Raw genomic sequence first — 27369 nt, forward strand, 5'->3', positions numbered from 1 at the left:
GACTGGATGGGCGAAAAACTCCGCCCAAAAGCAGAAAACCCAGGAAGGGGCAAACCGCCCCAGAACTGCTAGCAGGCATCCCCCACAACCCCGGGAACCAGCAACAGAGGCCCCGGGGCAGAGCCGTCCTCCAAGCCCTCCGCCCTTAAAGAAAAGTATGAGTCCATGGCAAAGGCAGCAAGAAAGGGCAGCTGGTAAGACCCAGAAACCTTGGCAGGAGCAACGGGCTTGAAAACCTCCATCCCAAACCCGCAACGGGGCAGCCCTTGAAAACCGCCCAAGTCTCGGCCCCAACTAAACCCCGCTCCGACCCCGAAACCCGCAGATGGATCGGAGCCGGGAACAGGGAGGGAAAGGGGTGAACAGCACCTAACCAAAACGGGGCGGCCTCAGGGCATCCGAGTGGGAAACCAACCTAGCATGTTGCAGCAACCTAACCTAGCTTGCAACACAGATGCCGCCTGTACTCTGAACAGTAATAACATCAGGAGAGTACTGGAGAACAAGCAGAGAATCTCTCTCGCAAGACTCTGTGTCAAGGTGTCAGTGACCCAACAGGCAACATAACGGAGGTAAAAGTGGCAACTGTCGCCCGGAGACATGGGCACAGCAACAGTCGATCCCGTACAAGCCGGGTTGGAACCCGGAAGACACATTCAATGGTCAACCGAGCCCAGACAGGGGGTTTCCAGGGCCCGTAGGCTGACTGCTATGGGAAGCCTGGGCAAGGTGTTGCTAACCGGTTAAGAAACCCAAAAATAACAAGACGGTAGAGGATAGCACTGAAAACCCCTGCGACGTGTACAATCACGGGGGCCTAGCAGAGGGCCACCAAACACTACCAGTGGAACTATAGCCACACTGGGCAGACCCCCACCAGGCAATTGAAAATAAAAAACAAAAGAAAAACCCCGCAAAAGTACACCATCTCTAGAGGCAACAGGAACCGGTCGCCGCTTAGGTGGCAGGTCGAGCAACACCTTGATGCCCTAACCAGCACAATACCAATCCCTAACCAGGGCCTAACAAGGGCCCCAAGCCCCAGCTGGCCCCAAGGGTGAGGCAAATGCCGAGCAGCAAGAACCTCTACGGGAATGGTTCTTGAACGCCCCAGGGAAGATAATCCTGTTACGAAAGGGCAGTACTCACAGGGCGCTTAGGGAAGTCAGCCACTAAGCACATGCAGCCCCGGCACTGATGAGGTACTCCTGGCCACCGCACAACACAACACACGGCAGTGAACGCCACACAAGGCAAACACCGCCTAGGAAACTGAGGCCAGAGAAGTGTCTATCCCGGTTGACATTAGCTTACGAACTGAAGCTTGGCAGCTGGCGCGGTAGGTCCAGGGCTCCCCCTCCCCCTCTCGAGGCGGGGAGGGCTGCGCGGACGATCGGCGCGGCAGTAAAGTGTGATGTTTGCTTGTTTCCTTTGGAGAGTAGGGAGTTTCTACCTCTCTGTTCGTTTTTTTTGTTTTAGTTTTTTACCATACGGGGTTTGTTTTGTTATGCCTACCTTTCTGGGTGCCTAACCCCGGTCGATGGCAGATAAGGAAAACCCCAACCACAAGGGTGTTTTCCAGGGCCAGTGCTCCCTGAAACTTCTCTGAAGGGGCCAGGTTCTGGCGCTGGTCCCGGGTAGGTCTGAACTCCTTAGCTAATGTCCCAATCTAATATAACATACATTAGCCCAATAAGCTCCAAGGAGCCGTAGGGGCTCCCCACAGAAAATATATATTTTTTTTTTTTTGGTCTGCGCCTGTGGGTGACAAATGCTAAATAGCCCGGCGCCATACAAGGGTTAATCTAAGAAAATTTTAAGTAGGTAAATACTAGCAAAATTAATTAAAATAATAATAATTACATAGCAGGAAAAAAATAAAAGATGAGAGAAAATTGTAGGTATATTAAAGCACATAGGTAGCTCAGATTGATTGCAATGACAGCTTGAATGGTAGTTTAACGAAAATTAGTGGGCACAATACAGCATATGACTAGCACATAAAGGAAGACAGCAATGAACACAATGATAAAGTTGTTTGGATTAAGTACATAAAGATTGGGAGATTGGGTAACACTAGATACAGAGCAAATTTGAAGCTCATGTAGGAAACTACGAAGATGAAATTAGGTACTTTTTGGTTTTGTTTTTGAATGAGGCAAAAGTTTGACAGCTTTTCAATTCACTAGGAAGTGAGTTCCATACACTAGGTCCCTTTATTTGCATAGTGTGTTTACACAGATTAAGTTTGACCCTGGGGATATCAAAGAGATATTTATTTCTGGTGTGGTGATAATGGGTCCTATTACAACTGTCTAGGGAGAGTTTCAGAGCATGGTTTGCCTTTAAGAACAGGGTTTTGTAAATGTAGTTGACACAAGAGAATATGGGGAGGGAGTTAACATTTAGCATGTTAAGGGATTTAAACACAGAAGCTGAGTGTTGTCTGAAAGCAGAGTTTGTTATTATTCTGATAGCAGATTTTTGCTGGGTGATGATGGACTTGAGGTGGTTTGCAGTGGTAGACCCCTATGCACAAATACTGTAATTAAGATAGCAATAGATTAGTGCATAATATAGTGAGAGGAGAGCAGAGTTAGGAACATAATATCTGATTTTGGAGAGTATACCAACTGTTTTAGAGACTTTCTTAGTTATATGTTGAATGTGGGTGCTGAAGTTGAGTCTCTTGTCTAGGAATAGGCCAAGAAACTTTCCATCATCTTTATTACTGATGTTAATGTTGTCTATCTGTAGCTGAATTGCATTTGATGATTTAACGGAATCTTGGCATTTACGGCTTCGGTGGGTAGGAGGTTCCATGGACTAATAACCCTGTGGGTGAAAAAGCATCCCCTGTTCGCTGTCCTACGGTGTGGCTTATCGAGTTTGAAACCATTGCTCCTTATTTGTGATACATCTAACATATGATTAGACACAGTTTAGTGTTTTTTTATTTATATTTATTTTATAGTCTTGGTTACAGCAGTCGGTTTATTGGCAGTGTAATGAAGTGTTGTAGAAGTCGAGGCGAAGCCTGGAGCAGGGCAGAGAGTCGAGTGGGGCCAGGGGTAGAGAGCTCGGTTGTGGGGTGAGAGTCGAAGAGCGTGGTGCTCTGAATGAGAGCGGAGCTACTAAAATCAAAGTGTCTTGTGAGGGTTGGAACTGGACACACCGAGTGTTACATTCTTGTTGGTAAATGTTGAAGATGTGTGGTATCTCTCAAGCATCTGCACTCAACTACTCTTGAAATTAGACTAATGATTATTCGATTAAGATTAAGCCACCCAAAAGGTGGCACGGGCATGAAAAGCCTGTAAGATGATTATTTGCTTCTCAATAGCTTATATAATTGGTCCACACCTCACCTGACCATCATCTAGTTGATTAATAAGTAGTGTTAACAGTAATTAGCGAAGAGGAATTAATTTGCCATTAGTGGACTAAGTAGAATTAACAAACCCATCTCATTATCTGCACATAAGCTAATGACAGTTTGGAGCAAGTAAATTATTTACATAATATGCTTGCTACATGTCAAAAGGTCATTTTGAAGAAATTGTCTGGATCAACATACTCCAAATTGTTCCGTATTTTAAAAGTTTCAATGAGATCTGCCCTGTCATGCCTGGTTTGCAGTGTTGTTAGCCCTGTGGCCCCTCAACCATTCCCGATACGTGAGTTGACGTAGCTCTTGAATGATTTTTGTTGCCCAGTTTTGCACTACCGAATACCACTTGGTTCCCGAACTTTAGTTATTCAAAACTTTCAGTTTCCCAATTGGGGTTGGGGAGTCACACTACACAAACTAAGTTCGTGTAGGAAGTAGTCCGCCAAGCTTCACGCCGGCCGGGGTTGGGGTTACCCTACACGAACCAAGTTCGGGTGAGGAAGCGGTCAGCCAAGCGTCGTGCTGGCCCGTGGTGGTGGGTGGGTGGGTGGGAGATGGTTTAGTTTGCCCACTGACCGTGTCGGGTGCCACCACTCTGGTGCCTGCTACTCAGTGACGTCACAGATTCACGGCCTATTGTTCCCAATGTTTGAATTTGTCACAAGACTGGAGTGTTCATTCCGTGACTTTGTTTTACATATCAGCACACTCAAGGAACATCCGTGCACCATGTCGACTCCAAATGCATGAATTGTGTCAGTGAAAGCATCTACAAGTGGGTTACATAAAAGAAAGAGGTCAGTGATGACATTTGAGAAGAAAGTTGAAATAATTAAGAAGGTGGAGAGCGGTGTCCCAAGAAGTGTTGTGTGCGCTGAATATGGCATTAGCAAAAGTACTGGTTTTGATCATCTTAAGGCTAATCCTATCATTTTTTACTATTTCTCTAGAAGTGAAAGTGATAAAGCAATACGAAATAAAGGTAGTAAGTAAAGCAAAAGTGGAGAGTGTTGATAACGCAGTGTGGGAGTGGTACAAACAGAGACGTGAGGTGACGAAGAAGCCAGTGGCAGGCTGGCTGCTTGTGGAAAAGGCGCGTGAATTTCACCAAGCAACGAAAAATTACTCAAAAGTGTGTATACAGTGATGGATGGCTCAGAAGTTTTAAAACCCGTCATGGCATTAGGTTTATTAAAGTGCATGGTGAAAGACAATCTGCTGATATTGTTGGTGCTGATGAGTATGTAAGTAAATTTGCGGAGATGGTACAGGAACAAAATTTATCTCCAGAGCAAATTTATAATGCTGATGAGACAGGTTTGTACTGGCATATGCTTCCTACAGAACGATGGCTCAGTGTTAAGGACGATCCTTCAGGTGGTTATAAACAGAACAAACAGAGAATTTCTTTGTTGTGCTGTGCAAATGCAGCTGGCACGCACAAATTAAAATTATTTGTGATTGGAATTAGTAAAAACCCCCGGGCTTTAAAGTCAGCCAGGTGCCTCCCTGTGATTTATAAGGACCCGCCAAGTACGTGGATGTCTCGAGTAATATTTGTCGAGTGGCTTAATAAGAACTTTGTACCCGAGGTGAAGGAGCACCTGAAAAGTGTTGGACTCCGGCAAAACAGCAAAGTTGTGCTGCTGCTAGATAACAGTTCAACGCATCCACGAGGTGATGAGCTAGTAAATGGCAATATCATTGGAACGTTCTTGCCACCCAATACAACTTCAGTGATCCAACCCATGGATCAAGGAATAATTAAGAACCTTAAACACCACTACAAGAGGATGTTTGCCAGACGTCTTAATAATCAGCTTGGAACAATTAAGGACTTTTATAAAGTCTTCACAATAAAGTCAGCTATCTGGACTATTGCTAGTGTATGGGATGAGGTAAAGCAGACAATACTAAGAAATGGTTGGAAAAAACTTCGGCCCATGTCAAGTCTGTTTCCTGAGAAAGATGACTAGACAGATTTTGAAGGATTTGCAGTGAAGAAAGTTAGCGAGAGGAAAAAATCAAGAGAGGAACTCCTAGCCTGTGTCAAGGGGATTAAGTCCCCTGAGCTGAGAGCAGAACTGGTGACTGAAACAATAGAAGATGACATAGATAGATGGATAGATTTTGATGAAGTCCCAAACAATTGAAACATGACTGATGATGAAATTATAGAATTAGTATGTACAGCAAAAAAACCAGTGTTGAATGTAATGAAACACCATTTTCTGGGTGAGTCTCGGAGGCTCCCTGGAGCTATCCATGGCTGATATGGATACCCTAACTATTTTGCATCAGTCGATATGGGTGGAGTTCTAGGCCTACCGGGGACCATGAGCCAGACCCTGGCCCCCTCAGAGAGGCACGGGGAGCAATGGCCCATAGAAATGCACATGTGATTTGGAGCATTCTATATCTGCCATTGACCGGGACAGGCAACCAGAAAGGTAAGCGCCACAAAACAAACCCCTATTCTGGTTAACAACAAAAATCGACAAACGAGTGGACAGAACTCCCCCAGGAAAACGAACTAACAAGCATGACATCACACGAGCCGCGCCGCATGTCTGCGCAGCTCCCCCCTTTCCGGGAGGGGGAAGGGGGAGCCCCAGACCCCCGTGCCGGCGATCCCCGCCCCAGTTCTGAGGCTGGATATCAAAACCGCGAAAAACCACCAACCGGAGGGCAGGAGGGTGCCGGGGAGCCTCTGGGACTCGCCTAGAAAATGACATTTCATTACATTCAATGCTGATTTTCTGGAGGGAGCCCCCTACGGCTCCCCGGAGCTACTTCATCAAAGACTACCTAAGAAAACAAGGGGACATACCCAGGAGGTGGTCGGTGAACCACTCCTCAACACGAAGTCGAGACAACAACCCAAGGACCCCTCCGGAAAGCAGCAGGCACAACATTCGCCAGAAAAAGGGAGAACGGCCGCAGACGAAGAAACCTATGACCACGACCATAGGAGCCAAAAACCACTGTGCCTGAGAAGAGCATGAAGCTCTGCCACACGACCCCCAGAGGCCAATGCCAACATAAAAAGAGAGCCGAGGCAAAGCAAACCAACCCCAAGGAGCCACAACCACCAAGGAGAAGAAAAACAGGAGAACACCCTGTCCAAATACCAGGACGGCACAGGCAGTGCATAAGCAGGCCGGAGGTGAAACAACGCACGAGACAGCCTGTGAAACGGCACAGAAGGAACATCGATACCGAAAGCTAGCAGCAGAAACCAAGGTGCCAGACCCAGGAACAGCCCCAAGCGCCTCTACATCCTCCGCAAGCCAATCCTATGACAGCCCCAGGAGGGAAAAGAAAACGCAGGACCAAAACCAAAATGCCACAAGCGTGCAAGTCCACCGCCACAAGTGCAGCCGACAGGGAAGGAACTCGCATAAGGAGCCGCCCCACACCAACATCCCGCAGAAGGGCAAGAGCGAAAAGACTCATTAAGAGGAGCAAAATCGCCCCCAGTTAAACGAGTAGCGCCGAGACAGCGCATAGAGAAGAGATATGCACAAAAGAACAAGAAGGCCAAACACCCAGAAGCTGCCGGGAATAGGACCCACAAGCCCTAGAAAGGACCGGAGGGAAGCTCAAACGAATGACGACAGACGTACCAGAAAACGGGAAGGAGCAAAACCGTCCCAAACCTTTGAGAACAAAAAGAAGCAAACACAAAGGACGAAGGCACAAAAACCCCGTCGCACCCGAGACCAAAAGTCATGCAGAAACCCCAAGAAGAGGGGGACATGACGGAGAAGCCCCGTCCCGGAAAAAGGGGCGAAGACCGTAGAAAAGCACCCACCGACAGGACGGAAACAACGGGCACAATGGACAAGGAAACCGAGCCCAGGGAGGGCCCGATGCCCACAAAGCCCGTGCGGAGAGGGGGAACGGAAAAACCCCACACCACAAAACCGCAAGCCCCGCCCAGAGAGGTAGAAATACCCCGGCGGGGACCAACGGGGCCTTAGGCCTCTCATGTGAGCCCCACCCCAGCCCCGGGAACCCACCCTGCAGGCCCCGGAGCCAAGCTGTCCCCTCAAAGCCCCAGCGTCAAGAAAAACCCCTGATTTTTTCCCAGCCGTGAAAAACACCAAGGAAGGGAGCCCACTAGGCTCTGGAACTTGAATGGAAACCGGAGGATAGGCGAGGGGCGAGACGAAGACCCCAAGCTCATCCCCAGCCAGCACAACGAGGCGAGGACAAGACAGAGAATCCAAGGAACATGGAAAAACCAGGCCCGGCACAGCAAGACCGGCAAGGAAGGAGGGCCCCCAGAGGGAGCACGGAAGGGCCGAACATAATGCCACAACCAACCCTGACACGCAGCTGCAGTACCAAAACCGCAGCAAATCGTCACCACTCCCCCCGAGGAAGCGACAGAGAAGATAGATAAATCGTACACGAGTGGCACACAAGGGAACACAGGCGGAAAACGAGCACCCAACTGAGCCACAGGGACGGTAGAAGAAACGTGTGCAGTGTAACAGGCAATCGAAGGAACATATCAGGCAGCCCAACTTGGGCTGACCCCATACACAGCCCCAAGAGCAGAGACGAGAGCTACCCCGGACGGGGCAACCCCTGAAACTGCTCAAGTCTCAGAACCTCTAACCCCGTCCCCGACCCCGAAGCCTGCAGATGCATAGGGGCCGGAAGCAGGAGTGGGAAAAACAAGGGGGGGCATGGAAGAACCAAGGCCGAAGCGACCAAAACCCCCAAGTCTGGGTCCCTACACAAGCGGGGCAGCATCGGGGCATCCAGGGAAGCAACAAACCTGAGCGCGTTGCAACAACCTACCCTGCAACGCGCGAGCTGCCTGCACCCACGGGAATTCATCAGCAGACTGGGTGAATGGAGTCATGAACAAGCAACAAAGCTCGCAGGACTCAGGGTCGAATGTGTCACCGACCCAACAGGCAGTATGACGGAGGCAAAAACAAGGAGATTCACCCTGAGACAAAGGGACAGAGCAACCCTCAACTCGCACAAAGCGAGAGGGGACGCAAGGGTTTTCACTATCGGACCCGACAGCCCCCGGGGGGTTTCCCAGGGCCCCTAGACTGGGTCTGCTAAGGGTTATCCCAGGCAGGGCACTGCTAACCGACGCCCCAAACTACCAAGCAAACTGCTAAAGCTGAACCCACGGGACGTGTCCACCCGTGAGGGTGAAGCAGGGGGTGCCACCACACAAATGAACCTAATATAAGGGGGGGGTGACACAAGGCAGACCCCCCTACCAGGCAAAAACAAATATAAAAGAAAAACCACACAAGTGGACAACGTACCCAGAGGGAATAGAGCCGGCCGCTGTCATAGGTGAAAACTAGCTACGCAATACCCTGCGCCCCACCAGTGCTATAACTACCACTTACCCCAAGGTAAACAAGGGAGTAAAACCCCCAAACACTCGGGGCAGCCAAACGCCAAGCAGCGAAAAGCCAACAGAGGTAGACCCAAGGTGACTTGTGGAAGGCAACCCCAAGCCCCAAGGGCGGTACTTATAGGGCACTCAGGGAAGGTGACCCTAAGCACATGCAGCCCGAGTACCTGAGAATACTACTCCCAGCTCACACGACCACCGTAAGAGCAGCACTGCAAACAAGTCACAGCACTGAGACAAGACCGGAGCTGGAGAGACACGACCGAGCATTATCCCATCAGCCGAGGAACTGGGGCGGGGATCGCCGGCGCGGGGGTCTGGGGCTCCCCCTTCCCCCTCCCGGGGAGGGGAGAGCTGCGCAGACATGCGGCGCGGCTCGTGTGACGTCATGCTTGTTAGTTCGTTTTCCTGGGGGAGTTCTGTTCACTCGTTTGTCGATTTTTGTTGTTAACCAGAATAGGGGTTTGTTTTGTGGCGCTTACCTTTCTGGGAGCCTGTCCCGGTCGATGGCAGATATAGAATGCTCCAAATCACATGTGCATTTCTATGGGCCATTGCTCCCCGTGCCTCTCTGAGGGGGCCAGGGTCTGGCTCATGGTCCCCGGTAGGCCTAGAACTCCACCCATATCGACTGATGCAAAATAGTTAGGGTATCCATATCAGCCATGGATAGCTCCAGGGAGCCTCCGAGACTCACCCAGAAAATGGTGTTTCATTACATTCAACACTGGTTTTTTTGCTGTACATACTAATTCTATAATTTCATCATCAGTCATGTTTGTCCACTCACATCAGTTGATGTGAGTGGAGTTCTAGGCCTACCGGGGACCACGAGCCAGGACCTGGCTCTCGTCTCTCCGTGCCTCTCTGAGACGAGAGGCACGGAGAGACGAGAGCCAGGTCCTGGCTCGTGGTCCCCGGTAGGCCTAGAACTCCACTCACATCAACTGATGCAAAATAGTTAGGGTATCCATATCAGCCATGGATAGCTCCGGGGAGCCATAGGGGCTCCCCCAGAAAAAAGCCAGAAGAGTGCAATGAAAAAGATGGAGAGGAAGAGGATGAAGAAACGTTAAAGGAAAAATGTAATATGGAAAGAGTTCAGCAAAATTTTAAAGACATTCTGGCATTTATGGACACAGAGTTACAGCGAGTTTGAAACTAAGGACATGATGACTCACTACAATTTGTATATGAAGTTTTTAAAAACAAGAACCAAGGGAATGAAACAAATGTCAATTAAAGAGTCTTTTGCAATGGCTTCCAAGAAAGCTCACATTGCATCACCTGCACCTGACTCATCGCATGTTGACCCAGTCAACCCAACACCATCAACATCCACCACCACCTCTTCCATGTAAATAACTATGCTTCATCAGCATCGATCATCAACATAAGCGGATCAGGACTTCAATTATTGGTGAGTAGAAACAAAATACAGTCGCATTTATGCTATGAACCTGTTGATTTTTCCCCCCTAGGTTTTTTCATAAATTTTTCTATTTTTTTTCCTCCATTTCTCGTATACGAACTTACATGTTAACCGATGGGTCTCGTCCCCAAGAGGTTCGAAAACCAAGTGGTGCTGTGTACTAGTATTAGTGGCCTTCAGGTAAATTCAGCTATTACATTCTTGTGAATTTCTCTCTTCCCCTCTGTACTCCGGCAGTGTTTCTTTCTGCATGTTCCTCTCTCTTATATGCTCTACTCAGTTGCTGTCTGCCTCTATAAACAAATTTCAGTAATATCATATTGGTCTTCCTGTCTATAACACTTTGTACCCCTTACGTGGAAATGCGGGAAATGAAGATTGTAACTTTTTTAATTAATTTAATATTTACATAATTTAGGATGGAATGCACTTTATTCCAAAATGGCATGTACCCCTTCCCAACATGTTCCTGCATTTTTGGGGAAGCATGAAAGTACATTCTGTGCTTTTGGACCTATATTTACATATTCCTTTTGCATGGTATTTGCAAATATTCAAAATTTATATTTTTTTCCCATTTCTTTATACCAGTACTTGTCTTGGCCAGCTCCTAATTTGAGCCATCTGTTTTTTGTCCTAATTTCTTCGTTTATGCATTATCTTACACATTTTTAACCCTTGGGCCGCTAGGGACCCAAATAGCTTCAACACCCACAAACGCAACAAAAAAAAAATCCAAAAAATTCTTTCGTCTTATAAAAGTGTTCATTTGTGTTCCCTGATCACGGAAAAATAAAAAAAAAATCGTAGGTGGCATATTTTAGCAGTAATAGGGTAGGAAAGTCCAACAAAAAACCAGCGTTGAATGTAATGAAACGCCATTTTCTGGGTGAGTCCCAAAGGCTCCCCAGAGCTTACTAGGCTGATATGCTAATGTTAGACTTTGGCATCAGTCATGTGTATGGAGTTCTTATGGGCCTACCGGGGACCACGAGCCAGAACCTGGCCCCCTCTAGAGAGGCAAGGGGAGCAATGGCCTATAGAAACCCCCGTGTAATTGGAAGCATTCTATGTCTGCCATCAACCGGGTTAGGAACCCAGAAAGGTTGGTGTCCCTAAACAAACCCCAATTCTGGTGAAAACTGCAACCAAAAGCCGAACGAGTGGATAGAAATCCCCAAACAAAAACGAGCAAATTAGTATGATGTCATCTATCGTGGTGCCGCTGTCTGCGCAGCCCCCACTCCCCAGGAAGGGGAAGGGGCAGCCACAGACCTACCGCACCAGCGATCCACACCCCAGTTTCAAGGCTGGATGTAAAAAACAAGCGAAAATAAACGCCGACCGGAGGGAGGGAGGGATGCCGGGGAGCCTCTGGGACTCACCCAGAAAATGGAATTTCATTACATTCAACGCTGGTTTTCTGGGGAAGCCCCTACAGCTCCCCGGAGCAAACTACCCACAGAGGAAAAGAATAGAGACTTACCCGGGAGGCGGTTGCTGCTCACTCCTCAACCCAAAGTCGAGAAAACTGGCTGCATCCACTGACCCAAAGTGACACAGGCCCGACCGGGCCCAGGAACGTTTACAAGGTAATTAGCAGCCAGGAGCCGTGTTCGACTGCCAAAATCCCCGCGCCCGAATGTCAGCCCAGAACATATTGGCAAAGACAGCGGCAAGAGCCGCGAACTTGCGGACGTCATGGGCACGGGGATAGGCCGCAGGCTGGCTAGCCTTAATAACTCTGCGGCCGACCTTGAAGACCCGCACCCTCGAACAGGGAAGAAGGGAAACCGGATCAACCCAAAGCGCATCCACAGACACAGAAGCGGTGGCGCACAAATAAATGCGGAGAGCCACAACCGGACACAAAACATGATGCACCCCCGGCCAAACCAACCAAGCATCAACAACCCAGGGACCCCTCTGGAACGCAGCAGTCTCATTCTTTGCCAGAAAAGAAGTTGAAGGCTGCAGATGAACAAACCGATCAACCCGACCGAAGGAGAAGAAACCTCTGTGCCGGAGGAGAGCATGAAGCTCACCCACCCAACCTCCAGAGGCCAATGCCAACAGGAAAAAAGAGCCTTCGAAAAACAATCCGGAACCGAAGGGGCCACAACAAAACGAGGAGAGGAAAGAAAAGAGAGCACTCTGTCCAATGACCAGGACGGCTCAGGCGGCGCATGAGCAGGCTGGAGGTGAAACAACGCCCAAGACAGCTTGCGAAATCGCGCAGACGTGACGTCAATACCAAAAACAAGCGGCTCCGCCAGCACCGCACGATACGAGGCGACAGTGTTAGGCATAAGACAACGGTCCTAGAACAACCGAGAGAGAAAGAACACCACCACCACCCTAACAGAAAGCGAAGTACAACGACGAAGACATAAGAAGAACCGGAAGGACCGCCAGGAAACTTCATACTGCCGCCAAGACGAAGCCCACAGGTGAAACACTAATAAGGAAGCCACCTGATCACCATAGAAATGATGATAAACTCGAGTCAAAAATACCATACACAAAGACTTGAGGAGAAGATCGAACCATCCATGTGACGTACCGGTCCGATCTGCTGGAAGAGGCGGAGCCGCGGGAAAAACCTCCGGGTACAGATACCGAGCAAGCAGCACCTGAAACCACAGCTGGGCCGGCCACCAAGGGGCCAAGAGGATAACTCTCCCCTGGTAAGTCTCTAAGCGACTCAGGACCTGGAGCAACTGCTGAACCGGGGGAAAGAGGTACAGGAACCCCCACCTCGACCAGTCCTGCTGAAAGGCATCAACCCCGACGGCCTCACAGTCGGGAAAGGGCGCCACATACAGGGAAAGGCGCCACAACCACGCCGACGCGAAGAGGTCCACCTCGGGACGTCCGAATGTCTGGCAAAGCCAACGGAAGGAGTTGGCGTCGACCATCCATTCCGTGGAGAGGGGAACAAAACGAGACAGGCCGTCGGCCAAGACGTTGGACACTCCCCGCACGTGAACTGCCAGGAGAGCCAAACCCCGAGAACTCAGCAGACGAGTCACCTGAAGCAACCAGCGCCAAAGAGCCAAGGACCGCATCGAACTTCCCCCGGTTCAGACAATGAACCACCGGGGAGGAGTCTGAATGGAGCCGGATCGTCGACCCGTGGGTGACTCGAATCCTCCGAAGAGCAAACCACACCACCATGAACTCCCGCACAGCCCCTGCACTGATGAGGTACGCCTGGCCACTGCACAACACAACACACGGCAGTGAACGCCACACAAGGCAAACACCGCCTAGGAAACCGAGGCCAGAGAAGCGTCTATCCCGGGTGACATTAGCTTATGAACTGAAGCTTGGCAGCCGGCGGAGGCAGAAAGAAATTTTGAAAAAGGGATTGCGGACAAATGTAAAACAGAACCAGGTCTATTCTATAAATTCATAAACAACAAATTGCAGGTAAAGGATAATATTCAGAGGTTGAAAATGGGAAATAGATTCACGGAAGATGAAAAGGAAATGTGTGAAACACTAAACGAAAAGTTCCAAAGTGTGTTTGTACAAAATGAAATCTTTAGGGAACCAGATACAATAAGAATTCCAGAGAACAACATAGAACACATAAAGGTGTCTAGAGACGAAGTGGAAAAAATGCTCAAGGAGCTCGGTAAGAACAAAGCAGCTGGCCCAGATGGCGTTTCACCATGGGCTCTGAGAGAATGTGCATCTGAGCTCAGCATTCCACTTCACCTGATCTTTCAGGCATCCCTGTGTACAGGAATCGTAGCAGACGGGTGGAAACAGGCTAACATAGTTCCAATCTACAAAAGTGGCAGCAGGGAAGACCCCCTCAATTATAGACCTGTATCATTGACAAGTGTAATAGTGAAAGTATTGGAAAAACTAATCAAAACTAAATGGGTAGAACACCTAGAGAGAAATGATATAATATCAGACAGACAGTATGGTTTTCGATCTGGAAGATCCTGTGTATCGAATTTACTCAGTTTCTATGATCGAGCCACAGAGATATTACAGGAAAGAGATGGTTGGGTTGACTGCATCTATCTGGACCTAAAAAAGGCTTTCGACAGAGTTCCACATAAGAGGTTGTTCTGGAAACTGGAAAATATTGGAGGGATGACAGGTAAGCTTCTATCATGGATGAAAAATTTTCTGACTGATAGAAAAATGAGGACAGTAATCAGAGGCAATGTATCAGAATGGAGAAATGTCACAAGTGGAGTACCACAGGGTTCAGTTCTTGCACCAGTGATGTTTATTGTGTACATAAATGATCTACCAGTTGGTATACAGAATTATATGAACATGTTTGCTGATGATGCTAAGATAATAGGAAGGATAAGAAATTTAGATGACTGTCATGCCCTTCAAGAAGACCTGGACAAAATAAGTATATGGAGCACCACTTGGCAAATGGAATTTAATGTTAATAAATGTCATGTTATGGAATGTGGAATAGGAGAACATAGACCCCACACAACCTATATATTATGTGAGAAATCTTTAAAGAATTCTGATAAAGAAAGAGATCTAGGAGTGGTTCTAGATAGAAAACTATCACCTGAGGACCACATAAAGAATATTGTGCAAGGAGCCTATGCTATGCTTTCTAACTTCAGAATTGCATTTAAATACATGGATGGCGATATACTAAAGAAATTGTTCATGACTTTTGTTAGGCCAAAGCTAGAATATGCAGCTGTTGTGTGGTGCCCATATCTTAAGAAGCACATCAAAAAACTGGAAAAGGTGCAAAGACATGCTACTAAGTGGCTCCCAGAACTGAAGGGCAAGAGCTACGAGGAGAGGTTAGAAGCATTAAATATGCCAAAACTAGAAGACAGAAGAAAAAGAGGTGATATGATCACTACATACAAAATAGTAACAGGAATTGATAAAATCGACAGGGAAGACTTCCTGAGACCTGGAATTTCAAGAACAAGAGGTCATAGATTTAAACTAGCTAAACACAGATGCCGAAGAAATATAAGAAAATTCACCTTCGCAAATAGAGTGGTAGACGGTTGGAACAAGTTAAGTGAGAAGGTGGTGGAGGCCAAGACCGTCAGTAGTTTCAAAGCGTTATATGACAAAGAGTGCTGGGAAGACGGGACACCACGAGCGTAGCTCTCATCCTGTAACTACACTTAGGTAATTACAGTGCTGTGGGCTCGACTGAAGGACGGACCCCACCGACCCTGGCCGGCCTGGTGAGCACTGGTCACAAAGCCCCAGCCGAGAGACGACGCGTCCGTGAACACATCGAGCGAGGGCTCGGGTAGGCACCAAGGCACTGAACCCCTAAAAACCCGAAGAGGAAGTCGGTGACGCAGCAACAAACGCAAAGCCGCTGGGGTCCGAACCCAGCGATCGCGAAAGAGGCGGAAAGGACGTCACCGAAGAAACCAGAACAGTCGACGAACCCAAACCCGAACTGGTGGGTAGACCAGCATCGCGAAGTTCAGGCTCCCGTACAGACCCTCGAGCAACCGCCGGGTGACCCAGGAGCCCCCAGAAACAGGCACAAGCGGGACCGCAGCCGCAGAAGAGACTCCGGAGGAAGAGGAAAGGAAGCGATCCGAGAGTCCCACACAAGGCCCAGCCAGGTCCGAACCTGGGAGGGAATCAGATGGGACTTCCTCCAGTTTACCAAGAACCCAAACCCGACGAGCTGAGAAAGAACCAGATCCCTGGCTAGCAGACAAGTGGACTGGCTGGGAGCCCAAACCAGCCAGTCGTCAAGGTAGGCCAACACCCGAACACCTAACAGACGAAGATGAGTCACCCCGACCCGCACGAGGCGCGTGAAAACGCGAGGTGCCAGGTTCAAACCAAACGGGAGACAACGAAAGCGGTAAGCACGAAGCCCACAACAAAACCGAGCCAGTCCCTGAACCCTGGATGAATTGGGATGTGCCAATAAGCATCCCGGAGGTCCAGGGACACCATCCAAGTGCCGGGCTCCAATAGGAGCCGAACCTGGGACAGCGTGGTCATCCGAAAGGAGGGGCAATGAACCCAGGGGTTCAGAAGGGACAAGTCAAGAATGAACCACAGGTTCGCGCAGTCCCATTTCAGGACTGGAAATGGACGGGAAACCCATCTGAGTGACATCGTCGTTTCAACCACGCCCAAGTGAAAGCACTCCAAGATGACCTGACAGGGCGCAGGGGAAGAAGCCTGCCCCGCCAGCCCCAAACCTCCCGCAGGGGTAGGGGCCACCCAACACCACCGGAGGCTGTGTGAAACGACCCGAAGCGTCCACAATTCACGGGACCAGGTGTGAGCGAACAGCGCAAGCCTCCCCCTCCATTGCCCCGTCAATGGGGCGAACCACGAAAGGCCCGGCGCCCCTTACAAGACACAGAACATCGCACAGAGCGAACACCGCGCCGACCAGACGAAGGTGGGTCAGAAGGAGGAGTCGAACCCGAACCTGACACCAGTAGCCTACCACGACGAGAGGAACCCCGAGCCTTGGCATGACCCTTCCGGGAAGGCCCACCAAGGGACCCCCGGAGAACCAGCAAGTCCGACATAGGACGGCAAGAAGCTGAAGCAGCCTGAATATACAGCCCCGACAGGATTTTCCAAGACCCTGTTTGATACCTGCTTGATGGGGTTCTGGGAGCTGTTCTACTCCCCAAGCCCGGCCCGAGGCCAGGCTTGACTTGTGAGAGTTTGGTCCACCAGGCTGTTGCTTGCCCACATACCCATCACAGCCCGGGTGGTCCAGCACTCCTTGAAGAAAACAATCTAGTTTTCTCTTGAAGATGTCCACGATTGTTCCAGCAATATTTTGATGCTCGCTGGTAGGACGTTGAACAACCTCGGGCCTCTAATGTTTATACAGTGTTCTCTGATTGTGCCTATGGCACCTCAAGGCCCGTAGACTGACTGCTATGGAAGTCCGGGCAAGATGTTGCTAACTGGTTAACACCCAAGCTAATAAACGGGGGATGCAACACTGAAAACCCCTGCAATGTGTACAATCACGGGGGCCTAGCAGAGGGCCACCAAACACTACTAGTGGAACTATAGCCACACTATAGACCCCCAAAAGGCAAAGTAAAATAAAAACAAAAGAAAAACCCCGCAAAAGTACACCGTCCCCAGAGGTAAAAGGAACCGGCCGCCGCGTAGGTGGCAGATCGTGTAATACCTTGATGCCCTAACCAGCACAATACAGGGAGGGCCTCAAACAAGGGGCCCCAGCTGGCCCCAAGGGCGAGGGCAAATGCTGAGCAGCAAGAACCTCTACGGGAATGGTTCCCAAGAGCCCCAGGACAGATTACTGTCACGCAGGGGCAGTACTCACAGGGCGCTTAGGGAAGGAAGCCCTTAAGCGCATGCAACCCCCCAGTACTGATGAGGAACACCTGGCCACCGCACAACACAAACACAGCAGTGAGCACCACGAAGACAACCACCACCTAGGAAACTGAGGCCAGAGAACTGTCTATCCCAGATGACATTAGCTTATGAACTCGAAGGCTTTGCAGCCAGAGCAGTGAGGTCCGGACCCCACCCTCTTCCCTCTCGGGGAGGGTAGGGCTGCACGGACGACCGGAGCGGCAGTAGTATGTTACATTTGCTTGTTTGCTTGTTTCCTTGGGATTGTAGGGAGTTCTACCTCTCTGTTCGTTTTTTTTTTGTTAGTTTCTTACCATGTGGGGTTTGTTATGCCTACCTTTCTAGGTGCCTAATCCTGGTCGATGGCAGATAAGGGAAACCCCCCAATCACAGGACGGTTTTCCAGGGCCATTGTTCCCTGAAACCTCTCTGAAGGGGCCAGGTTCTGGCACTGGTCCCTGGTAGGTCTTAACTCCATAGCTAATGTCCCGGTCTAATATAACAAACATTAGCTCGATAAGCTCCAGGGAGTCGTAGGGGCTCCTCTCAGCAAAGGGATTACTCACACCCAGACACTAGGTAAAACAAAATAAAGTCAAGTGGCATGAATAAAACCCTGTAATGAAATGTAGTACAAATGAATGAATAGGCCCTTAACCCCTCAACTGCTCGGCTTCCACATATGACACCCCCCCCCCCAGGGCACAGGAAATAAATTCTCTGGAAAAAATTCTTTGTTTTTCTGTGGGGAGCACCTATGGCTCCCTGGAGCATATCGGGCTAATGTATGTTATATTAGACCGGGACATTAGCTAAGGAGTTCAGACCTATCAGGGACCAGCGCCAGAACCTGGCCCCTTCAGAGAGGTTTCAGGGAGCAATGGCCCTGGAAAACCCTCTTGTGGTTGGGGTTTTCCTTATCTGCCATCGACCGGGGTTAGGCACCCAGAAAGGCAGGCATAACAAAACAAACCCCACATGGTAAAAAACTAAAACAAAAAAACGAACAGAGAGGTAGAAACTCCCTACAATCCCAAGGAAAAAAGCAATCATCACACTTTACTGCCGCGCCGATCATCCGCGCAGCCCTCCCCACCCCGAGAGGGGAAGGGGGGAGCCCCGGACCTACCGCGCCGGCTGCCAAGCTTCAGTTCATAAGCTAATGTCACCCGGGATAGACGCTTCTCTGGCCTCGGTTTCCTAGGCGGTGTTTGCCTTGTGTGGCGTTCACTGCCGTGTGTTGTGTTGTGCAGTGGCCAGGCGTACCTCATCAGTGCAGGGGCTGCATGCGCTTAGTGGCTGACTTCCCTAAGCGTCCTGTGAGTACTGCCCTTGCATAACAGGGATATCTTCCCTGGGGCGTTCGGGAACCATTCCCGTAGAGGTTCATGCTGCTCGGCATTTGCCTCGCCCTTTGGGCCAGCTGGGGCTTGGCGCCCTTGTTTGGCCCTGGGTAGGGATTGGTATTGTGCTGGTTAGGGCGTCAAGGTGTTGCGCGACCTGCCACCTAAGCGGCGACCGGTTCCTGTTACCTCTGGAGACGGTGTACTTTTGCGGGGTTTTTCTTTTGTTTTTATTTTCAATTGCCTGGTGGCGGTCTGCCCAGTGTGGCTATAGTTCCACTGGTAGTGTTTGGCGGCCCTCTGCTAGGCCCCTGTGATTGTACACGTCGCAAGGGTTTTCAGTGCTATCCACTACCCTTTTGTTATGTTTGGGTTTCTTAACCGGTTAGCAACACCTTGCCCGGGCTTCCCATAGCAGTCAGCCTACGAGCCCTGGAAACCCCTGTCTGGGCTCGGTGGTCCATTGAATGTGTCTTCCGGGTTCCAACCCGTCTTGTACGGGATTGTTGGTTGCTGTGCCCTTGTCTCCGGGTGACAGTCGCCACTTTTACCTCCGTCATGTTGCCTGTTGGGTAACCGACACTTTGACCCAGAGTCTTGCGAGAGAGATTCTCTGCTTGTTCTCCAGTACTCTCCTGATGTTATTACTGTTCAGAGTACAGGCGGCATCCGTGTTGCAAGCTAGGTTAGGTTGCTGCAACATGCTAGGTTGGTTCCCCACTCGGATGCCCCAAGGCCGCCCCGTTTTGGTTAGGTGCTGTTTGCCCCTTTCTCTCCCTGTTCCCGGCTCCGGACCGTCTGCGGGTTTCGGGGTCGGGGCGAGGTTTAGTTGGGGCCGAGACTCGGGCGGTTTTCGGGGGCTGCCCCGTTTGGGTTGGGGGACGGAGGTTTTCGAGACTGTTCCTCCTGCCAAGGCTTCTGGGTCTTACCAGCGGCCCTTTCTTGCTGCCTTTCCCATGGACTCTTCCTTTTCTTTAAGGGCGGAGGGCTTGGAGGACGGCTCTGCCCCGGGGCCTCTGTTGCTAGTTCCCGGGGCTGTGGGGGATGCCTGCAAGCAGTTCTGGGGCGGTTTACCCCTGCCTGGGTTTTCTGCTTTTGGGCAGAGTTTTTCGCCCATCCAGTCTGCTTGCTTCCCACTTTTGCCGGCGTGTTTTCGTATTTTTAGCGTCGGTCATAGCCCTCTGTTCTGTCGGCCATTTTCGTCTGCCGGTTTCTCGGCATGGCCACCAGGGCAGCATTGCGGTTTGTTTACATGCGCCTGGGTGTGCAAGCGAGCTTCTTGGGTGAGTTTTCACCTTTTTTCAGGGGTTTAATTCTGTTGTCGTTTCTTTGCTTCTCTGGTGTTTTCTGCCCGTTTCCTGTTCCTCTGGGAACGTTTGAGTGTTGATTTTACACCAGGTTTCCCATTTCATCTGTTTTGGGTCTGGGCCCTTGGGTTTGGGCTCAGTGTCCCTGGATGTTATGCTTGCTCCCACACCTTGTTCCTCGGTTTTCGGTCTGTTATGGCCGTTTCCCTGGGGGTTCTGTCTGGGGGCTGTGCTTTGCCTTTGTGGTGTTTCTCCGCCGGCAAATGTGGTGGTTTGGGCTCCCCCTGGTTCGATTCCGGGATCCTTTGGGTTCTTTGGTTTCGTTCCGGAGGTTTCTTCCTCTTGGGCCCCCTTTGTGGGTTCAGGGGGCTTTGTTTCCTCGTGTATGACCCAGTTCTGCCTACTAGAGTTACGGGGTCTTCCTGGCTTGCAGACTGATCTTTTTGAGTTTTGGCACATGTTGTGGTCGAGCTGGGAACTTGAGGTTTTCTTTTCGAGGTGGGCCTTTTGATTCAGTTTTGTGCCTTCTTTACCTGGTCGGCGTGGTGCTCACTGCCCTCTGGTCGGTGGCTTATACTTTTCTTTTCAAGTGTGTGTGTGTGTGTAATTACCTAAGTGTAGTTACAGGATGAGAGCTACGCTCGTGGTGTCCCGTCTTCCCAGCACTCTTTGTCATATAGCGCTTTGAAACTACTGACGGTCTTGGCCTCCACCACCTTCTCACCTAACTTGTTCCAACTGTCTAAAACTCTGTTTGCGAAAGTGAATTTTCTTATATTTCTTCGGCATCTGTGTTTAGCTAGTTTATATCTATGACCTCTTGTTCTTAAAGTTCCAGGTCTCGGGAAATCTTCCCTATCGATTTTATCAATTCCTGTTACCATTTTGTATGTAGTGATCATATCACCTCTTTTTCTTCTGTCTTCTAGTTTTGGCATATTTAATGCCTCTAACCTCTCCTCGTAGCTCTTGCCCTTCAGTTCTGGTACCCACTTAGTAGCATGTCTTTGCACCTTTTCCAGTTTGTTGATGTGCTTCTTAAGATATGGGCACCACACAACTGCTGCATATTCTAGCTTTGGCCTAACAAGTCGTGAACAATTTCTTTAGTATATCGCCATCCATGTATTTAAAAGCAATTCTGAAGTTAGAAAGCGTGGCATAGGCTCCTCGCACAATATTCTTTATGTGGTCCTCAGGTGATAGTTTTCTATCTAGAACCACCCCTAGATCTCTTTCTTTATCAGAATTCTTTAAAGATTTCTCACATAATATATAGGTTGTGTGGGGTCTATGTTCTCCTATTCCACAACATGGCATTTATTAACATTAAATTCCATTTGCCAAGTGGTGCTCCATGTACTTTGATGTTACTTTGATGTACTTTGATGAAATTTGATGTTTCTTACCGTCGCCTCATTTTGTGCAGCGCTGGCAGAGTCGCTCCGGTTTGTGTTCGGGGTGGACGTCACATCTGCCCCATTCCGTACACTTCGTGTTTTGTTTCACCTCCGGCCTGCTCATGCTTCACCCGAGCCGTCCAGGTCCTTGATCAGTGTGCCCTCTTATCTTCTCCTCCTCAGTTTGTGGTAGCCCCTTTGGTTCAAGTTTGGTTTTTATAGGCCATATTTTGTTGGCATGGGCCTCTGCGGGTCGGGGAGCTTCCGGCCCTTCTGGTGCAGGGGTTTCTGCTCTTTGGTACTGGTGGTAGGTTTATATGTTTGTAACCTTTCTCCGTCCTTCTGGCAACGGTCGAGACAGCTGCTTTCAGGAGGGGTCTTTGGGTTATTGATGCTTGATTGGTTCGGCCGGGGGTGCGTCCTGTGTTATCCGGTTGCGCCTCTTTGGCGTTACCTGCATACCGTTTCTGGGGATGTGCTTTGGGTTGATCCCGTTCCCCTCCTTCCCTGTTTCAGGGCTTGGGTCTTACAGGTCGTCCTCAGAGTTTTTAAGTCTTCCAGCCTGTGGTCTATCCTTACGCCCGTGCTGTTCGGACGTTTGCAGCTTTCGCTGCTGTGTTGGTGATGTCTAGGGCTCATTTCGGGCGCAAGGATTTGAGGGTCGCACAGGTTCCTGACCTCAAGTTCTTTATGCGCGTGTCTGCTCCTGTGCATTCGTGTTGCCTTGGGTCGCAGGTTGCAGCCTGTTATCTCTGCTTCGCGTTGCGGAGTTTGTGGCGGCCGCCTCCCAGGTCAACCCTTTCTTTTCCTTCTCTTTGGGAATGAAGCTCCAGGGAGCTGTAGGGGCTCCCCACAGAAAACCAGCGTTGAATGTAATGAAACACCATTTTCTGGGTGAGCCCCAAAGGCTCCCTGGCAACCCTCACTCACACCGGTCGGCGTTTTTTTCACGTTGGTTGAAGCTTAGCTTCCGAACTGATGCTAAGCAGCCGGCGTGGTGAGGTCCGGGGTTCCCCCCCCTCCCCCTCTCGGGGCGGGGAGGGCTGCGCGGACGATCGGCGCGGCAGTAAAGTGTGATGTCTGCTTGTTTCCTTGGAATTGTAGGGAGTTTCTACCTCTCTGTTCGGTTTTTTGTTTTAGTTTTTTACCGTGTGGGGTTTGTTTTGTTATGCCTGCCTTTCTGGGTGCCTCACCCCAGTCGATGGCAGATAAGGAAAACCCCAACCATAAGAGGGTTTTCCAAGGCCATTGCTCCCTGAAACCTCTCTGAAGGGGCCAGGTTTTGGCACTGGTAGGTCTGAACTCCTTAGCTAATATCCCGGTCTAATATAACATACATTAGCCCGATAAGCTCCAGGGAGCCTCCGTGGCTCAGCCAGAAAATGGCGTTTCATTACATTCAATGATGGTTTTTTGACATTGATGAAAGTAACATATATTAACATTGGGCAATGTATTTATATGATATATAACAAAATAGAGCATAATAGCATACTTACTCTTTATTATTTGTTGTATTATGAATTACTCAGCAATGCTATAAAGGCACCAGCTGCATATCCACTTTGTGGACACTTCTTACTACTATTCTTCTTTGAGCGTTGGACAGGTGCTTGCATCTCTATTATTGCATTATCCCTTAGTTCCAGTTAATAGGAGCTGTTCTTCTTATCAACAAAACATTCTACTTTTTAAAAAATTAGTCTAACATCGATTTCTGAATATATTTTGATGAAAGTTTCACGACGTTTAAAGCCAATAAATTGGAGATTTGGCTAACTATTTAAGTTTTTTTTTACATAATTCAAATATATTTTGCTTCCAGGCTCTAAATATGCACAGTTTAAGGGTTAAAGGACTGAAAATAACAACTAGGACCACGCCTCTCAAGCAGCAGACCACGGGAGATATGAGGGAGAATCATAGACCCAACCAGGAAAATAAGCTGGAAGGACTACCTTGGCACCCCAGCAAGGTCATGTGAATTACAGTGCGCCTCACCAGCCAAAACACCCTCCTTATCCGAGGAGAGACAGATAGTGCAAGCTTATCTGAATAGTGCAAGCTACCAGCTTATCTGACGGGTGGAGACCCTCTAAGGAAATGAGCCGCAAACATTCCAGGTAAGATAATGCTGACAGCACAAGGTGCTTAAGAAGCATACAGAGAAGGTAACCCTGAGCACATGAAGTTCTAGGGTGACCAGGCAGAGTCCACGTCAGCATAAGAACTAGTGGCAGAACAGCCAGCTGACCCGGTCTGCCTCCCTCCTCCCCTCAAATTAGAGATGGAGGTGGGGCAAACTAGCTCGCTTTAGTTAGACAAATTTTCGATCGTTTGTTTACATTGTTGGGAATAGTTCTTTTGGCTGTTTTGAGGTGGCAGTCTGTGGCTAGATTCACGAATAAGTCACACAAACACTTAATAAATAAATAAATATAAATATGTTTATTCAGGTAAGGTATATACATACAAGTGATGTTACATTAATGGATTGATATATAGATAGAGCTAGTACATACAATGCCTAAAGCCACTATTACGCAATGCGTTTCGGGCAAGAAAAACATTAATATCTAGAACTTAATACTAATTGAGCATAAAGAATAAAAAGTGTTGAGAACAAATACAAATAAAGATAAAAAAAAAAGGGGGAACATGACTGAAAAAGCAGCACAAATACAATAGGTTGACAAACAGTGTTGATTAAAAAAAAGAAAATAACAGACATGGGTTGACCTAACCTTATGGGTTGACCTAAAAAACTGACTTATGAACCTAACATCTTTTCTCACTCTTTGGCGGCTTTGTTTACAATTATTAAACAGTTAATGAGTTCCGAAGCACCAGGAGACTGTTTATAACAACAACAGTTGATTGGATAATTTTCATGCTTGTAAACTGTTTAATAAATGTAGCCAAAGCCATCAAAGATTGAGGAAAGATGTACACGTTCGTAAGTCTTGCGTAACTGCTTCGTGAATCTGGCCCCTGGTTTCTAACCAAGCTGTGGTCTGTTTTGTTTCTCTGACTTTCTGGGTGCCATTCCTTGACATGAATAAATTTACATACAATTTTTTATTTTGCCACTACTTCCTATGCCTCTCTGAGGGGTCTAGATTCTATCTCTTATTCCTTGGTAGGTCGATATGAATTCTGCAACAGATGGCATATTCTAGTCTGGGACTATACCAGTTTCTTAGCTTCAGTGAGCCACAAGGGGACCCTTTTCCCAGAAAGAACTGGAGGCAAGCTCAAGATCAAATAAATGTGCCAGCAGGCACATTACAGTGTCATCAAAAGGGGTGAATGGTGAAAAAACTGCCATCATCAGACTCCTATCCCAACCAGGATAAGACAAGGCTTCACCCCAAGACAACAACTGTTGGATATTTCCAACACCGAATACAACATTGTTGTATTCTCATTACTTATTACTAACCATACTAATTATTGTAGTAAGTAAAATTAACAACACGTAGAATTCTCATGTACTAATAATTTCATCTGTACAGTAGGCTAGAATTCTCACGTCACCTGACGCCAGTATTGCGTCAGATTTCCTTACAGTAAACACATTATATCCAATGTGTGTGAGAATTAAATTCGATTCTCCATAATTAAAGCATTCTGTATGATAACTAATTGCAGACGAATTGATCTCTAACTAAAAGCCGAATAGAGCGTTAGAATCATAGCGTCTATCTCGTGATATAATTAACGTCACCAATGAATGCCATGGGGAGACATTAATTCCTCTCCCTTATATATTTACTATTCTTAAATTGGTAAATAACAATATTTTCTTCCTCTAAATAATAAACCCGTCCAGTCTTCAACGTTTCAAGCGTAAATGCGAGAAATATTAATGTTCGAGACAATAATTTGTTTTATGAACGCGGGCTCGGCGTGGGTAGAGGGACGCCATCTCAGTACACGTGGAGAGCCGCTCAGAGGCAGACCAGCGCTTACCGTACTCATAAGAAGACGCCATTGCCCAGCAAATAGGGCAGGTGTTATCCATCCTCAGATGAAAGTCTCCACTGTGAGGCGTGAATAACCTTGCAGATAGTATCTTCAGCTAGTGCTGGTGTCAAATAAGGAGCCCTTCGACTTGGTTCCTGACGACACGTGACCAGCCAGCGGGACGCATCACTATTCAGGATAGGCCTAGCCGGAGCCTGAGATGCGAAGCACGGCAATCTTAATACTTATACAGTGCCCACAGCTAAGTATATTCTTTTATGTGATGCATCAGGTAGAAGTTTTAATAGTAGCAGGGTGATTGTCCGTTACGACGCACGATAACACCTAATAACAGGTGATTAAAATTTGTCACCTGTAACTCTTAATATTCTTGAATATAGATTTAATAGTCCAATCAGTTGCAACTGAAAATTATTTGTCTTGCAGTACGAGAGAAGAATTCTCCATGCTGCCTTCCCCATGTTAACCCGTTCCACTTGTCAGTCGACCGAGTCTGGAGAATAAGAGGACTTCCATGACTTTCTAAAGGAATCTTCATTAAGCTAAGATTTATTTCCTTTTTATAATTCTATTGCAATTTATCTTGTGCAGAATTCTTTGGGATAATATGTGGTTTACTGTAACTCATTACTATGCTTATAATCTATGTTCCTCCTTTTGGTAATGAAATCAGTTTCAATATTATTTTATAGGATTAGATTATTATTAATTGAATTAGTGAACGAACCACACTAATTCCTGGACGTACTTACCTCCAGTAATAACCCCCCCAATGTAGGTGTTTGAGGTTTGTTTCATTTATTAATACAGCCCATTAATTATTATTATGATCATACTTTCTAGTTTTATCCATAGTTACTGGTTTCATCTAGGAATTATCTAATGATCAGAAATTCTCAGTTTCCCTCTTTACTTTAAAAGCGGGTGGTCCTTCGTAATTTAATTTACTACATTAATATTTAAATAATCAGATTCAAACCCCAAATATCCCACAACAACCCAACACAGCAGGGACACAACCTAACTACAACAAACCACAGCAGAAAGATTAAAAGGACATCCCAATGTCTAACAAGAGAAAAACAACCATCGCACAAAACAGAGAAAACCACAGATATCAGGACCTTTAACACATGATAAGCCCCCAGTTGAGAACCTCTCCCCTGTGACAACCACCCCACAGTTGAGAACCTCTCCCCTGTGACAACCACGAAGTTGAGAACTTCTCACCTGTGACAACCCCACAGTTGAGAACCTCTCCCCTGTGACAACCCCACAGTTGAGAACCTCTCCCCTGTGACAACCACGCAGTTGAGAACCTCTCACCTGTGACAACCACACAGTTGAGAACCTCTCACCTGTGACAACCCCACAGTTGAGAACCTCTCACCTGTGACAACCACACAGTTGAGAACCTCTCCCCTGTGACAACCACACAGTTGAGAACCTCTCACCTGTGACAACCCCACAGTTGAGAACCTCTCCCCTGTGACAACCACACAGTTGAGAACCTCTCACCTGTGACAACCACACAGTTGAGAACCTCTCCCCTGTGACAACCACACAGTTGAGAACCTCTCACCTGTGACAACCACACAGTTGAGAACCTCTCACCTGTGACAACCCCACAGTTGAGAACCTCTCACCTGTGACAACCACACAGTTGAGAACCTCTCCCCTGTGACAACCACACAGTTGAGAACCTCTCACCTGTGACAACCCCACACTTGAGAACCTCTCACCTGTGACAACCACGAAGTAGAG

General features: G+C 48.3%; 1 protein-coding gene across 4 annotated transcripts in view; it reads right to left on the minus strand.

Annotated features, from left to right (window-relative positions):
- Positions 1-27369, minus strand: part of LOC123755350 (uncharacterized) — a 160537-nt gene that overhangs the window by 89858 nt on the left and 43310 nt on the right. The gene's annotated exons all lie outside the window — the stretch shown is intronic.

The sequence above is a fragment of the Procambarus clarkii genome, chromosome 20 (assembly GCF_040958095.1).
Source record: "Procambarus clarkii isolate CNS0578487 chromosome 20, FALCON_Pclarkii_2.0, whole genome shotgun sequence".
NCBI classification, from domain to species: domain Eukaryota; kingdom Metazoa; phylum Arthropoda; class Malacostraca; order Decapoda; family Cambaridae; genus Procambarus; species Procambarus clarkii.